Source organism: Puma concolor, chromosome D1 (genome assembly GCF_028749965.1).
Source record: "Puma concolor isolate L17-30 chromosome D1, mPumCon1.1.hap2, whole genome shotgun sequence".
NCBI lineage: Eukaryota > Metazoa > Chordata > Mammalia > Carnivora > Felidae > Puma > Puma concolor.
The window spans coordinates 99340621-99352727 of record NC_141676.1 but is presented as its reverse complement, the minus strand read 5'-3'; positions in this window follow the sequence as shown (position 1 = coordinate 99352727).

Below are 12107 nucleotides of genomic sequence, written 5' to 3'. Positions count from 1 at the left end.
TAGGTCTAAAGTGGGTCTCTTGTAAACAGCATATAGATGGATCTTGTTTTTTTTTTTTTTTAATCCATTCTGTTACCCTATGTCTTTTGATTGGAGCATTTAGTCCATTGACGTTTAGAGTGAGCACTGAAAGATATGAATTTATTGCCATTATGTTGCTTGTAGAGTTGGAGTTTGTAGTGGTGTTCGCTGGTCCTTTCTAGTCTTCGTTGCTTTTGGTCTCTATTTATTTGTTTGTTTGGTTGGGTTTTTTTTTTCATCTTTTCTCCCCTCAGAGAGTCCCCCTTAAAATTTGTTGCAGGGCTGGTTTAGTGGTCACAGACTCCTTTAATTTTTGTTTGTCTGGGAAACTTTTTATCTCTCCTTCTATTTTGAATGACAGCCTTGCTGGATAAAGAATTCTTGGCCGCATATTTTTCTGATTTAGCACATTGAATATATCCTGCCACTCCTTTCTGGCCTGCCAAGTTTCTGTGGATAGGTCTGCTGCAAACCTGATCTGTCTTCCCTTGTAGGTTAGGGACTTTTTTCCCTTGCTGCTTTCATAATTCTGTCCTTGCCTGAGTGTTTTGTGAATTTGACCATGATATGCCTTGTTGATGGTCAGTTTTTGTTGAATCTAATGGGAGTCCTCTGTGCTTCCTGGATTTTGATGTCTGCGTCTTTCCCCAGGTTAGGAAAGTTTTCTGCTATGATTTGTTCATATAACCCTTCTACCCCTATTTCTCTCTCTTCCTCTTCTGGGACCCCTATGTTTCTGATGTTGTTCTTTTTAAATGAGTCACTGATTTCTCTAATTCTTAAATTGTGCTCTTTTGCCTTAATCTCCCTCTTTTTTTCTGCTTCATTATTCTCCATAAATTTGTCCTCTATATCAATGATTCTCTGTTCTGCCTCATCCATCCTTGTAGCCGTGGAATCCATTTGAGATTGCAGCTCAGTTACAGCATTTTTTTAAAGTTCATCCTGACTAGCTTTTACTTCTTTTATCTCTGCAGAAAGGAATTCTAATCTATTTTCAACTCCAGCTAGTATTCTTATTATCGTGATTCTAAATTCTGGTTCAGACATCTTGCCTGTATCTGTGTTGGTTAAATTCCTGGCTGTCGTTTCTTCCTGCTCTTTCTTTTGGGGTGAATTCCTTCATTTCATGATTTTGAAGGGAGAAAACAAATTAATGAGGTAAAACAAATTAAAAATTAAAATTAAAAAATTAAAATTAAAAAAATATTAAAATTAAAAGATTAAAATTAAAATTAAAATTAAAAAATTAAAATTAAAAAAATATTAAAATTAAAAGATTAAAACACACACACACACAAATCGAATAAATGATGCTAGATCCTAGGTGTGTTTTGGTCTGGGTGTTGAAAGGGACTTGACAGATTAGAGAAAAAAGGGGAAAGAGAAAAAAAGAAAATTGTTTGAAAATTTGAAAAAATGAATACACTGAAGTAGACTAAAATGAAACGATGGAAGTAAAATTGAATTTGAAAAAATATACACAAAAGTAAAAAATATAGTAGAAAAAAATAAACAAAAATGTTTTTAATAGAAATTGAAAATAAAAATGAATTTTTTCTCTTTCTGTATTCAAGAAAATGAAAAGAAACAAAAAAGAGAAAAAAAAAGACAGAAAATTGAATAGGTGGACCAGTGAACAGACTGAAACATGACTTCGTTTTCCCCTAGGTGTCAAACTGTGAAACGCTTTATTGTCCATAAACTAAGCAGGCAGAGAGACTTGTGTTCCTGAAGAACAAGGTTGGCCCAGTTGGGCTGGGCTTAGTGTAATGGCTCCGCTCTCCACTAGATGGCGCTGCTTAGCTTACTGGGGCAGATCGTTGTGGCGCTCGTAGGTGCGTATGCGCATGCGCGGGAGCGGTTAAATGGCGTCACCCAGCCACCTGGTCTCTAGTATCTGAATTCTGTTCTCCCCGATCAGCAATCGCGCACCCATCCTTTGTCTTCGGCTTCCATCTACTCCCCGCTTTTACACGGTTCGTGACCAAGCCCCAGGCAGCACCTCCCTCCCGAGTTTTGTCTCAGATGCGGCTGTGTTTCCCGACTCCTTACTTCTGAGAAGCTGCGGCTTTGACCCGTTCTGCCTGTCTGCTGGAGGGTCTCACCGAGCAATGGCCGGGTGCCGGCCGCACCCAGGAACGTTGGCAGGACCGTGCTGCTGCTGCCACCTCTCCCCCTGTGGCCTGAACCCCGGACCCCGCTCTGCCCCTGGGGATTCGCCCTTCCCACCAGAGCACCACCAGGTACCAGCTGCGGAGTTTCAGACTCTGCGCTCCCCGTTTATAGTCTTAATGGAATTGAAACCCTCTCCTTTCTCCCTTTTTAGTTCAGTCCCTGCGGCTGTTTCCACTTTTCCACTTTCTCTCCAGCTGCTTTTGGGGGGGGTGCTTTTCCCATATTCTCCTCCCCACCCCCACCCTCCCACCCCCCCGTCTCCATCCTCTCTCCACACGCAAAACACCTCCCTGCCCTCCGCGGCTTCTCTCTTCCCAAGTTCACCTCTCCACGCCATGTACCTGCTGAGTTCTGTGGTTCAGGTTGTGCAGATTATTGTGTTAATCCTCAGACCAGTTTTCTAGGTGTGCAGGATGGTTCAGTGTTGGTCTGGCTGTATTTTGGGGACGCGAGACACCTAAAAAACTTCCATGTTGTTCCGCCACCTTGGCTCCTCCCCTGTTGTTGTTCATTTATGAGAGAGAGAGAGGGAGAGAGAGGGAGGATCTGAAGCAGAAAGCAGAGACAGCAGTTCTATGCTGACAGCAGAGAGCCCGACATGGGGCCTGAACCCGCAAACCATGAGCTCATGACCTGAGCTGAAGTCAGAAGCTTAAGCAACTGAGCCACCCAGGCACCCTGGCTTTCTCATTCCTAAGATTTGAGGAAAGGGGGATATGTCCTTGGTTTGCATGCCAACTAGAGGCTGAGGGATGGATGTGGTGACCCACCCTCCCCCAGTTCCCTCCCAGATGGAGGGACTCAGAAAGTCATTTCCGTGGTCTTTCTCACTCTCCCCCGGATTCCCATCCCAGGGGCTTCCAGGCCCACAACAGCCAGGATCACCAGAGAGCCAGAGGACGTCACCAAGGTGATGGGTGTCCTGAGCTGAAGCGGAGGGAAGCATGGATCTAGACCCCAGAAGTTAAGAAGCTTCTGCTCTGACCTTGGCTTTGGAGCTGATTTGAGCTCAAGGCAAGTGCCCAGGACAAAAGATCTGCTTCTGACTAAAGTGATGATTTGGGAGGAAGCTTGGAGCAGTCCAGGAGCACAGGCTCTGGGTCCCGGCTGATCTGAAAGCTAACTCTGCCTCAGTTTCCTCTTCTGTAAAGTGGGCTATAATAGCCATAGTGAGGCTTGAATGTAGTTATCTGGTAACGAGTTTCCCTCCCTCCCTTCCTTCACCGTGGAGGCCGGAATAAGGCTCAGGAGGCCAGACCACCAGGCAGAGCCACCTGAAGACCTTGCTTCTCTTTTTGTGAATGCCCTCGGGTAGGGTTCCCCGGGATGGGACCCTCTCGTCAGGCAGAACTTGGCAGGTGGATGTGCTGGTCACAGGAGCACTCAGGGGCTCTCCGCTTCTTCAGGGCATGCCAGCTGCCTCCACCTTTCAGGATGCACCCACCCAGCTGACACTCTGAGCCCTCAGAGAATGCCCTACCCCCCTCTGTGGCTGCCTGACTTCCCCGGTCCCCGGCTCCCCTCCAGGGTCCCCTTGACCTCCATGCCACACATAGCCATCACACGTGACCTCCTCCTGCCGTCCTCACCCCTGTGGTGGGCGAGCAAGTCAGGTGACGTGTCGTGAGGCTCCGAGGGCTCCCTGTTAAGTGCTGTAATTTAGCCCGGGTTCTGTGTTTTGATTTTGCCCAGCTGCGTCTGTGTGCATTTAGATTAATCCCGTTAGCTAGCGGGAGCGGGGCTACCTGCTGTTTATCAAGAGTGCTTGTGTGATTCCCTTTTGATGTGTAGCCACCGTCCCCGGCGGAGAAGCCTCCAGTTTCCTTCTGCCCGTAGGAGCAGGGAGAGGCGTGGGGGTCTGGCCTCAGCCACATTCGATCTTGCCCAGACCCACCCACCGGCTTGCACCGCCTCTTCCATCCTCAGCCCCTACCCAGGTCCCACTTTCACTGCACAGCCTTTGACCTGCTGCATCTCGGAGTCCAGAAGGTTCCAAGGACGTAGCCGTGGCTGCTCTAAAGCCCACAGGAGGCAGGTGCTCTGAGTGTTCGGAGACCCATCCGGACTCTGTTTTCTCACCCGTGAGTTGGGGTGACTGATACCCATTCCCACTTACGCAGACATTTGCCCTGAGGGTGAAATGAGAGTACCTGTTGAGAGCGCTTTGACGGGAGTCGCCCCTGCCGTGTTGTCAGGTACAAGGCAGGAGGGTGGTGTGGTGGAGCATCATGGGAAGCAGGGTCGGGTTCTGCTGAGATAGGTGAGGGATGGTCATTACTCCCATTTTGCAGGTGAGGCAAGTGAGGCACAGAGAACTTGCTAAAGGTGAGTGATTCCAGAGCTGAGAGCCACAATGGCGGATGGTAGACAATCAATGTGTGTTGACTGAATGAATGAATGCCTTCACCGCCAGGGAACTTACTACCTCACCAAGCAGTCTGCTCGACTGTTGGATAGTTCTAGTTACCGCAAGATTCTTTCATTGAGTAGACATTGTCTGCCTCTTATCATACCTCCTTACCGTTGGCCCTAGCCCTACTCTGATGCCCAGGGGCTTGGGTCACTCCTGCTATCTCCAGCCCTAGTCTACAGCCCACCCCAGGCCAACTCATGTCCTCAGGCACAAGCCCAGGGACCACAGGGCTGAGTCTGGGGAATGACCACCCCCTGCTGGGTACAGAAAGAGCCAGACCCCCCTCCCTAGGGAGCAGGATCTAAGTCCTCCTCATAGAGATGAAGCTCTTGTTACAGTGATGTGGGAGCCATGGGTCCTGGCTTTGTAACCCCCCATCAGCCACTGGGTCAGGGTATGGCAGGAGCAGGACCCAGGTGACAGCTGGCAGACAGGAGGGGTGCACACGGGGGAGCCCCTCCTTCCAGCAATCTGAACAATCCCACGCTTGGTTAGCTCCGCAAGTGACATTGCCTCTGAGCTGACCAGTTGCGGCCCTGAGTCTGACCTGACTAGAGGGCCGTGAGACCCAATCTCGGGCTGTGAGGCTTGGAGAGCACTCGGAGCGCCGCAGGGGGGAGGTGACTTCAGGGCGTGAGCCTCCCTTCCCCCCGTCCTGAGGAGTGCAACCAGCCTGTCACGATGTCAGGCAGGAGACAGCACCTGAGTCCACTGGGGCCCCTCCGGACAAGGTGGAAAGTCTGTTTCCAGGAATCATCCTGCCTGAACCCTTCACCACAGCAGGGGGCCCAGGGCAGGGCCCCCTTCTGTCTGCCCTTGAGAAGCCAGGCTGGGAGGCACAGGCTGGGGACTGCTCCCTCCCGCGTCTGGGACTGAGACCCCCCCCCAACAACCCAGGGCCAGGACCTCCGGCCATGTGCTGGATGCCGAGGGGACTCCCCCTGACAGGGGGAGCATTGAGAGTCGTCGGTTCCAACGCCACCTGCAAGTCAGGGTGGCCACGGCGAGCCAGGTCTGGGACTCAGGATGAACCGGGCTTGAATCCTGCTTCTGCCCGTTACCTCACTGCCCCGGCCTCAACTTGCGTTTCTGTAACACGTGGAGTGATGCTTACCTTGCCGCGTCACATGAGTCACTCAGGCCGACTTGCAAAGGTCACTACGTATTTAGCATTCGTGAAATAACAAAATGAAAGAAAGGGAGAACAGATCAGGGGCAACCCCTCAGGGAAGGGGAGGAAGGGGAGGTGAGGACATCTATAGAAGGGCAACAGGAGACATCCTCGTGGACAGGATGGAAACCAAGGAAATGCTCTGTGCCTGGACCACATCGGTGCCAGTATCCTGGGTTGCGATATTGTACGTAGGTTCTGCAAGATGGTGTTAGCGGGGGCAACATGGGATCCCTTCGTGAATCCACTGCATGTGAATTACCACTGCATGTGGATCTTCAACGGTCTCAATAAGCTTAATTTCTTGAAAACCGTCATTTTATGTCTGCTGAAGAGTAAGCATCTATGACATTATCTGTTCTTCCTCCTCCCTGCCTCGAGTTCTTCTGTGAGCTGGGGTGGCCTGGGAATTGGCATCATATAGAACTGTCATGGCGAATGGCGGGGGGGGGCGGGGGGGCTGGGTGGGTAAGAAGCGCCTTGACTGTCTGTCTAGCATCTTTTATTTCCATGCCTTCCGTGAGTGCTTAATAAATGCACAAGTGACTGAATGAGTGTGTGCGTGCATGAATGAATGCCCATTACAGAAAGTAAACTGTTAACCTCTCACGAAGTGAAATGGGCTTAAAGCACGAGATACTTGGGGTAGACGCGGGGCCAGTCTTGCAGCCCCAGATTGGCCAGCCCAATTCCCTGCCCAGCCTCGTCCACCCCGGGGCTGCATCGTGAGGCATGTCGGGGGGGGGGGGGTGGAGAGCCAGCTTCGTGCCTGCGAGGACAGCAATGTGACACAGTTTAATTAGCACAAGAGCAAATTACATCAGACGTAGCGAGCCCCGACTTCTCCCGACGGCGTGGGGAAAATGGAAGCCTAGCATTTTCAATTTAAGGTTTAGTTAGATAATACCTATTGGTGCCAGTAGATTACAGAGTGGATATTAAATCCTGCAGGATTTGGAATCGGAGCATACAAGTGGAATCCATAAGTAGGGGGAAGCAGCCGGAAGGAGCTGGCCCTGTGTCCTCGGCTAACAAGAAAGCGTCTCTGCAGCCAGCTCAGACCCGGGTCCTTAAGCTCCCACCAAAGACTCCAGGCCGGTGAGAGGGGTTGGTGATCATTCTAGGGGCTCCCCCAGCAAATTCTCCCCACGTTATGGGTGCGGGTGCCGGGGCCCAAGTGCAACTCACATTTTAACAATCAGAATTGCAACTCACGTGTCGGCTCCTTCCAGCCCTTCCTCTCCTCTCCATCTGGTCAACTCCTACCCTACCTTCAAAATGGCTCAAGCCTTCCTCCTCCAGGAAGCCCCGAACTCCACTCGGATTCCTCCCTGAGCCCCACGAGCCTGGGCTTCTGGGCGTTGCAGTCACCACGGGTTCTGGTCTTCAAGGATGACCTCGTACCCCCACCTCTCACTCTTGGAAGAGAGTGACAGGACTTACTCTCCTGCACCCTCGTTCTCAGGCGCACGGGAGAGCCAACGAACGCGGGCTACACAAATGGGCTGTTTGCGTTACATGCGTATTGATTTGTGGACAGCCGATGAATTCTGAGGATGAGATACATGCGCAGCATTTGAGACTCAAAAAGTAGAGAAGGACCTGGCCTGCTTTGCAGGGCCCCGGCTCCTCCCTGGGGCAGCCCGTGGCGGGTGCAAGCCTCCAGGCTCGAACCTCCAAGCAGATCTGTGGGTGCATTTCCCCCTTTCTTAACAAAACAGCAGCATTCGCTCCATGTTACTCCCCCTTCACCGGCTTCCCTTCACCGCCTTTCTTGGAGCCTGGTCTCATCACTGCCGGGTGAAACATCTCTGGCAGGCCCGGCACGGAGGCTCAGACTCAGTGGAGAAGGAGGATATAGAAGCTTATTAGTCTAAGCAGGATGAAATGTGTAAATTAATTACCTCGGCCACCCGTGCATGTAGTGGCCCGCCCTGCACTCGGGGAAGACAAGAATTAGCCTCCATTCTTACAGTTTGGCAACCCTGCCAGACGTGACTGGGAGGGCCCCTGGCCGCCTGCCCGACACGGGGGAGGGAGGGCCCCAGGAACCAGAGTCGGGTGGTCTTGTGGGACAAGCAGGTCCCTCCCTAGATGGGGGAGGCTGGACTCTGTCTCCACCAGCAGCAAGAGCGGGGGGATGGGGAGGGGCCTCCCTCTGTCCTGTCCTCGATGCCCGTTCACTGAGCACCTATTTACCAGGTGATACAAAGTGTCGGTCACCGTGGTGACCCTTTCCTAGTTTCCCTTCCTTTGATCCTCTCAAAAACCCCAGGGGGCTCTATTATTAGAGCCCCACTTCACAGAGGAGAAAACTGAGGACCAGGAAGAATAAGTAACTAGTTCTACTGACCCAGCCACTAACTGCCGGGGTCAGGATTCAGATCCAGGACCGCAGGCTGCCTCCCAGGAGGACGGACAGGCAAGGAACCGTCTCTGGGACCCTGTCACCAAATGCGCCTTCCCTGCTTCCACGCCCCCTGGCAGGACTCGCTCCCCACACCCCCACCCCAACCTCTCCCCCGGAGCCTGTGCAGCTGAGCCTTGGCCCTCCTCCCCCTGCAGCTGGGACCTCCCACCTGCCTCACCTGCCCACGGGCCCTCTGCTCTCGGCCAGTTGCCCAAACTGCCTCACCCCCCTGCACACCTAGCCCCCTTGTCGTTGCTTCTTCCGCCATCCGGAATAGCATCACCCGCCACAATCGGCCCCACCGCCCGTGTCCCCGGCCACCGTCACTGTCCGCCTGGACCTCCACTCCAGTGTCACCCCAACCTGTCCTGGAGCCCTCTTCTTAGGGCGCTAATATGATCACTCACCCTCCTGCTGTGGCAGTGCCACCATTTACGGGAAGCCCCAATTCCCCACGAGGCGCTGTGCCCTGGGGCCCTGCCCGCCTCACTGCTGCCCGGGGTCCCCTCCTCAGCACCCCCAGCCGGCCCCATACTTGCAGAACATACTCTTTCAGGCAGGTCCCCTGCTGGGCGATCCTCACCCCCAGATGCCCTCAGAGGGAGAGCCCGCCTCCCCCAGCCCTGCTCCCCGACGTCACCGTGTGTCATATGTCGTGCTCTGCAGGACACTTATCACATCTAAGTCAGCCCACATTCACCGGTGACTTTATCTTCAGCTTCCCCGACCAGCTGTGATTTCCACAGAGAGAGTGCATCCTGTCTCCCCGTGCTGAGATCTTGGTGCACCACGAATACTGGCAATGAATGAGGAAGCCCCTGGGTCCCACCATTCGGAATCCTCACCCCCAGCCCTCTCTGTCACCTGGGCCTGCGCGGTGGACCCAAACCTAGGCTTCAGGTCATCTGGTCCAGGTCGCCCTCTAGGAGGGTCCCCTGCCTGAGCCATCGAAGACCCACAACCTTGCCTCCCAAGGAATAACCGTGAGTGCTTTTCAGTGACAGGCTCTCAAGGCCATGCCTTCCTCTGACAGATTCACCTTCTGCATGTTGCCAGTCAGCGCTAAGGCTTGCGGTCCATTGAGGGTCTACACACGAGGATGGAAATGCAGTTTGCCCCCCAAAGCCACCCCAAAGCCAGTAGGGAAACAAACTATCAGTCCACTTAGGATTAATTCCTTCACCACCAGCTAGTCAAAGACCTTCCCTTCCTCCCTGACCTGGCTTCTGCCCTCCCTGGAGAGCCCCCAGGGACTAGGGCATCGTTCTCAGTTCCTGGGGGAGGGGGGTCCTGCCCCCCCCCCACTGTCCCCCCTCTTGCAAGAGGGTCTAGTGGTTCCCATGACCCCTGTCCCCGATTCCTCCTCCTTGCCTTGGCCCTTCCCAGCCTCAGCCTTGCCGGTTTTCAAACTTAATAGTCAATCCTCAGAAAGATAAAACTGCCTGGGTCCCTCCTGGGAGGCGATTTGAAGGTTTGGTGGGAAGAGGAGGCCCAGACAAGAGCTGGGTCCCCACCTCTGCCTCCCAGTCCCCACCCCCTCTGGACATTCATTCCTGGCCCCAACTTTTATCCTTCCGATCTCCCCGCACAGTCAGTCAGAAGGGAGATACAGATCTCCCCATCTGGTAAGCAGGAAATCTGAGGCTGACAGAAGTCAAGGGGCTCTGCCCCTCTATTTGCTGTCACCTTCAATTTTGACGACTCTGCCTTTCTATTTACCACCTCACCTGTTGGTCTGCCCTGTACAGAGTCCCCTCAAGCTTCAGGGGCTGCAGAACTGAACCTGACATGCCCACCAGACCCCCTCCCTCAGCCTGCCCGCCTGCAGGGAGAGCCCAAGGGCAGCAGCCCCCACACGGAGGGGACCCTCCCCATGCCCCACCCTGCAGTCCCCCCCCCCCCCCCCCCCCAGCCAGGCTGGGCAGAGTTCGGTGGGGTCAGCAGCAACCTCTCGTTCCTGCCCAGCTGGGGGACTGCTGGCCTGTAATCACCCGTCCCACAGTCTAGGGCAAGATCTGCTTAGCTCATGCAGAAGGAGTGCAGAAAGGGGCTCCCCTTGAGAAAGAGCTGTGGGGGGCCGCCTTCGGCCTGGGGAGGGAAGCTCAGCGCCCTTTAACTGCAGTGAAATGCTGCCACCTGCTGGCCATGTCTCAGAACTGCAGGGAGCCGCCGGGCTGGTTCTGGGCCCAGAGAGCGGAGGGAAACCGCCCTTTCTGTGCCCCTGTCCAAGGGCGGAAGCTAACAAGGATGGGGTTGGGATGCTGTCGTCGCTGCTGCTGCTGGCTGCTGTTGTTAATGCGACCACAACCACATTACCACGTCTCAGTTATTGATCACTTGCTGTGTCAGGTGCTTTGCACATTGTTCTTGTTCTGGCAATCCTTTAAGATGTTTCCTTCTTGTAGGCTGGGTAGCTTGCCAAGGTCACACAGCTGGTGAGTGCTGCAGCCGGGATTCTAACTCAGGCAGTCTGGCCAACTGTCGCCCAAACTCAGAGTCCCAAGTGTCAACTCCCCCAAGAAGTGTCCCAGATATGCCCTCAGGCCTGGCGCCTCCCCAACTCTTCTGTTAACCTTCCCCACCTCCCCCCACCCCCCAGGGAACTGCTCCTTAGCCTCCAAGTCCTGTCCACATGGCCACACTCTTCTAGAACAAAACGGAATAACCCCTGACGTCGTGGAGTCCCTACTGCAGCGGGTCCTGGAGATCCAGGCCCAGGGCAGAGCTTAGATGCCTCGGAGGCTCCCAGACCCTCCCTTCTGAGCAGGGAAGGCTTCTGTTGGGGAGGGACCCAGGCCCTGACAGGGCGTGGAGGTAAGGAGGGGAAGCTGGGCTGGGTAAGGGGAGCCTCGGGGATTTGAGAATCTGATCCACCCGGTTCTTAAGCCAGTCCTGGTCACGGAGCCCCCGCTGGGACGGAGCTCGATTCCCAGTCCTCCCAACTATCCTCGCTGTGATCCTTAGCTCACAAACTATCACAGCTGGGAAAGAACCTCAGGAATGATCCAGTGAAAACACCACCTCCTTCTGTAGATGGGGAAGGTCAGGCCCAGAGAGGGCAAGCAGCTGTCCCAGATCACACAGCCAGAAGCGACTGAGCCAGGAAGAGAACTCCCAGCGACCTAGCCAGGGCTCTCTGCTCAGCCCCAGTTCTGCCTCCCCCCTCCCGCAGCCCAGAGCCCTATGGCCCTTCCCCCACGTGCCTGTAGGCTACCCACAGCAGGCCTAGAATTGCCTAAAGCCCACAGCCTTCGGGGACCAGACACAGGGGAGCAGGGACAGGGACTTGGCTGGGGCTGAGAGGAAAAAGAGTGGAAACAGCATTGATCCTCTCCTTTCTCTCCCTTTCTGGGAGAGATGCCTCCCTTCCCCTGCACTCCCGTCCCTGAGCCCCTGTCTCGAGGCCTCCAAGGGGGCCAGTGTTTTCACTCATGCTGAGGGAAGCATTCTCAAGAAATGGAAGCAAGGATTCTCCTGATCACTGTATTATCACAGCTCTCACGGTAATGGAGCCAGTGGGGAGTGACGGGGAGCATGGTGCTCAGGGGACATCCCCACCCAGGCCCCAGCAGAGGACCTGGGGCCTCTGGACATGGCTGTCCTCCCGCTGTGCCGGCCTCCGGGCTGCAGGTGGAGGTTCCCGGTGAGGACCCAGCCAAGGGCAGACGGGGGCCCGGGGGATTCGGCGAGACAGGGGGTGCCCGTCCTTCTCGCTTCTGGAGCCAGCGGCTTTGGGAAGGGCCCCAAATGTTGGGGGACTAAGGGCTTTCTCAGAGAACCTGGGAATCCCTGGAGCCCAGGAGAGTGACCCTCCTCCTGCTCATAGCCACAGGATGGCAGGTCCTAAAGAAGGTCTGGGAGGCTGTAGGGCACCCAGTGCCCACGGGCTGGACCTGCTGGCCTGGGGGAGGGGC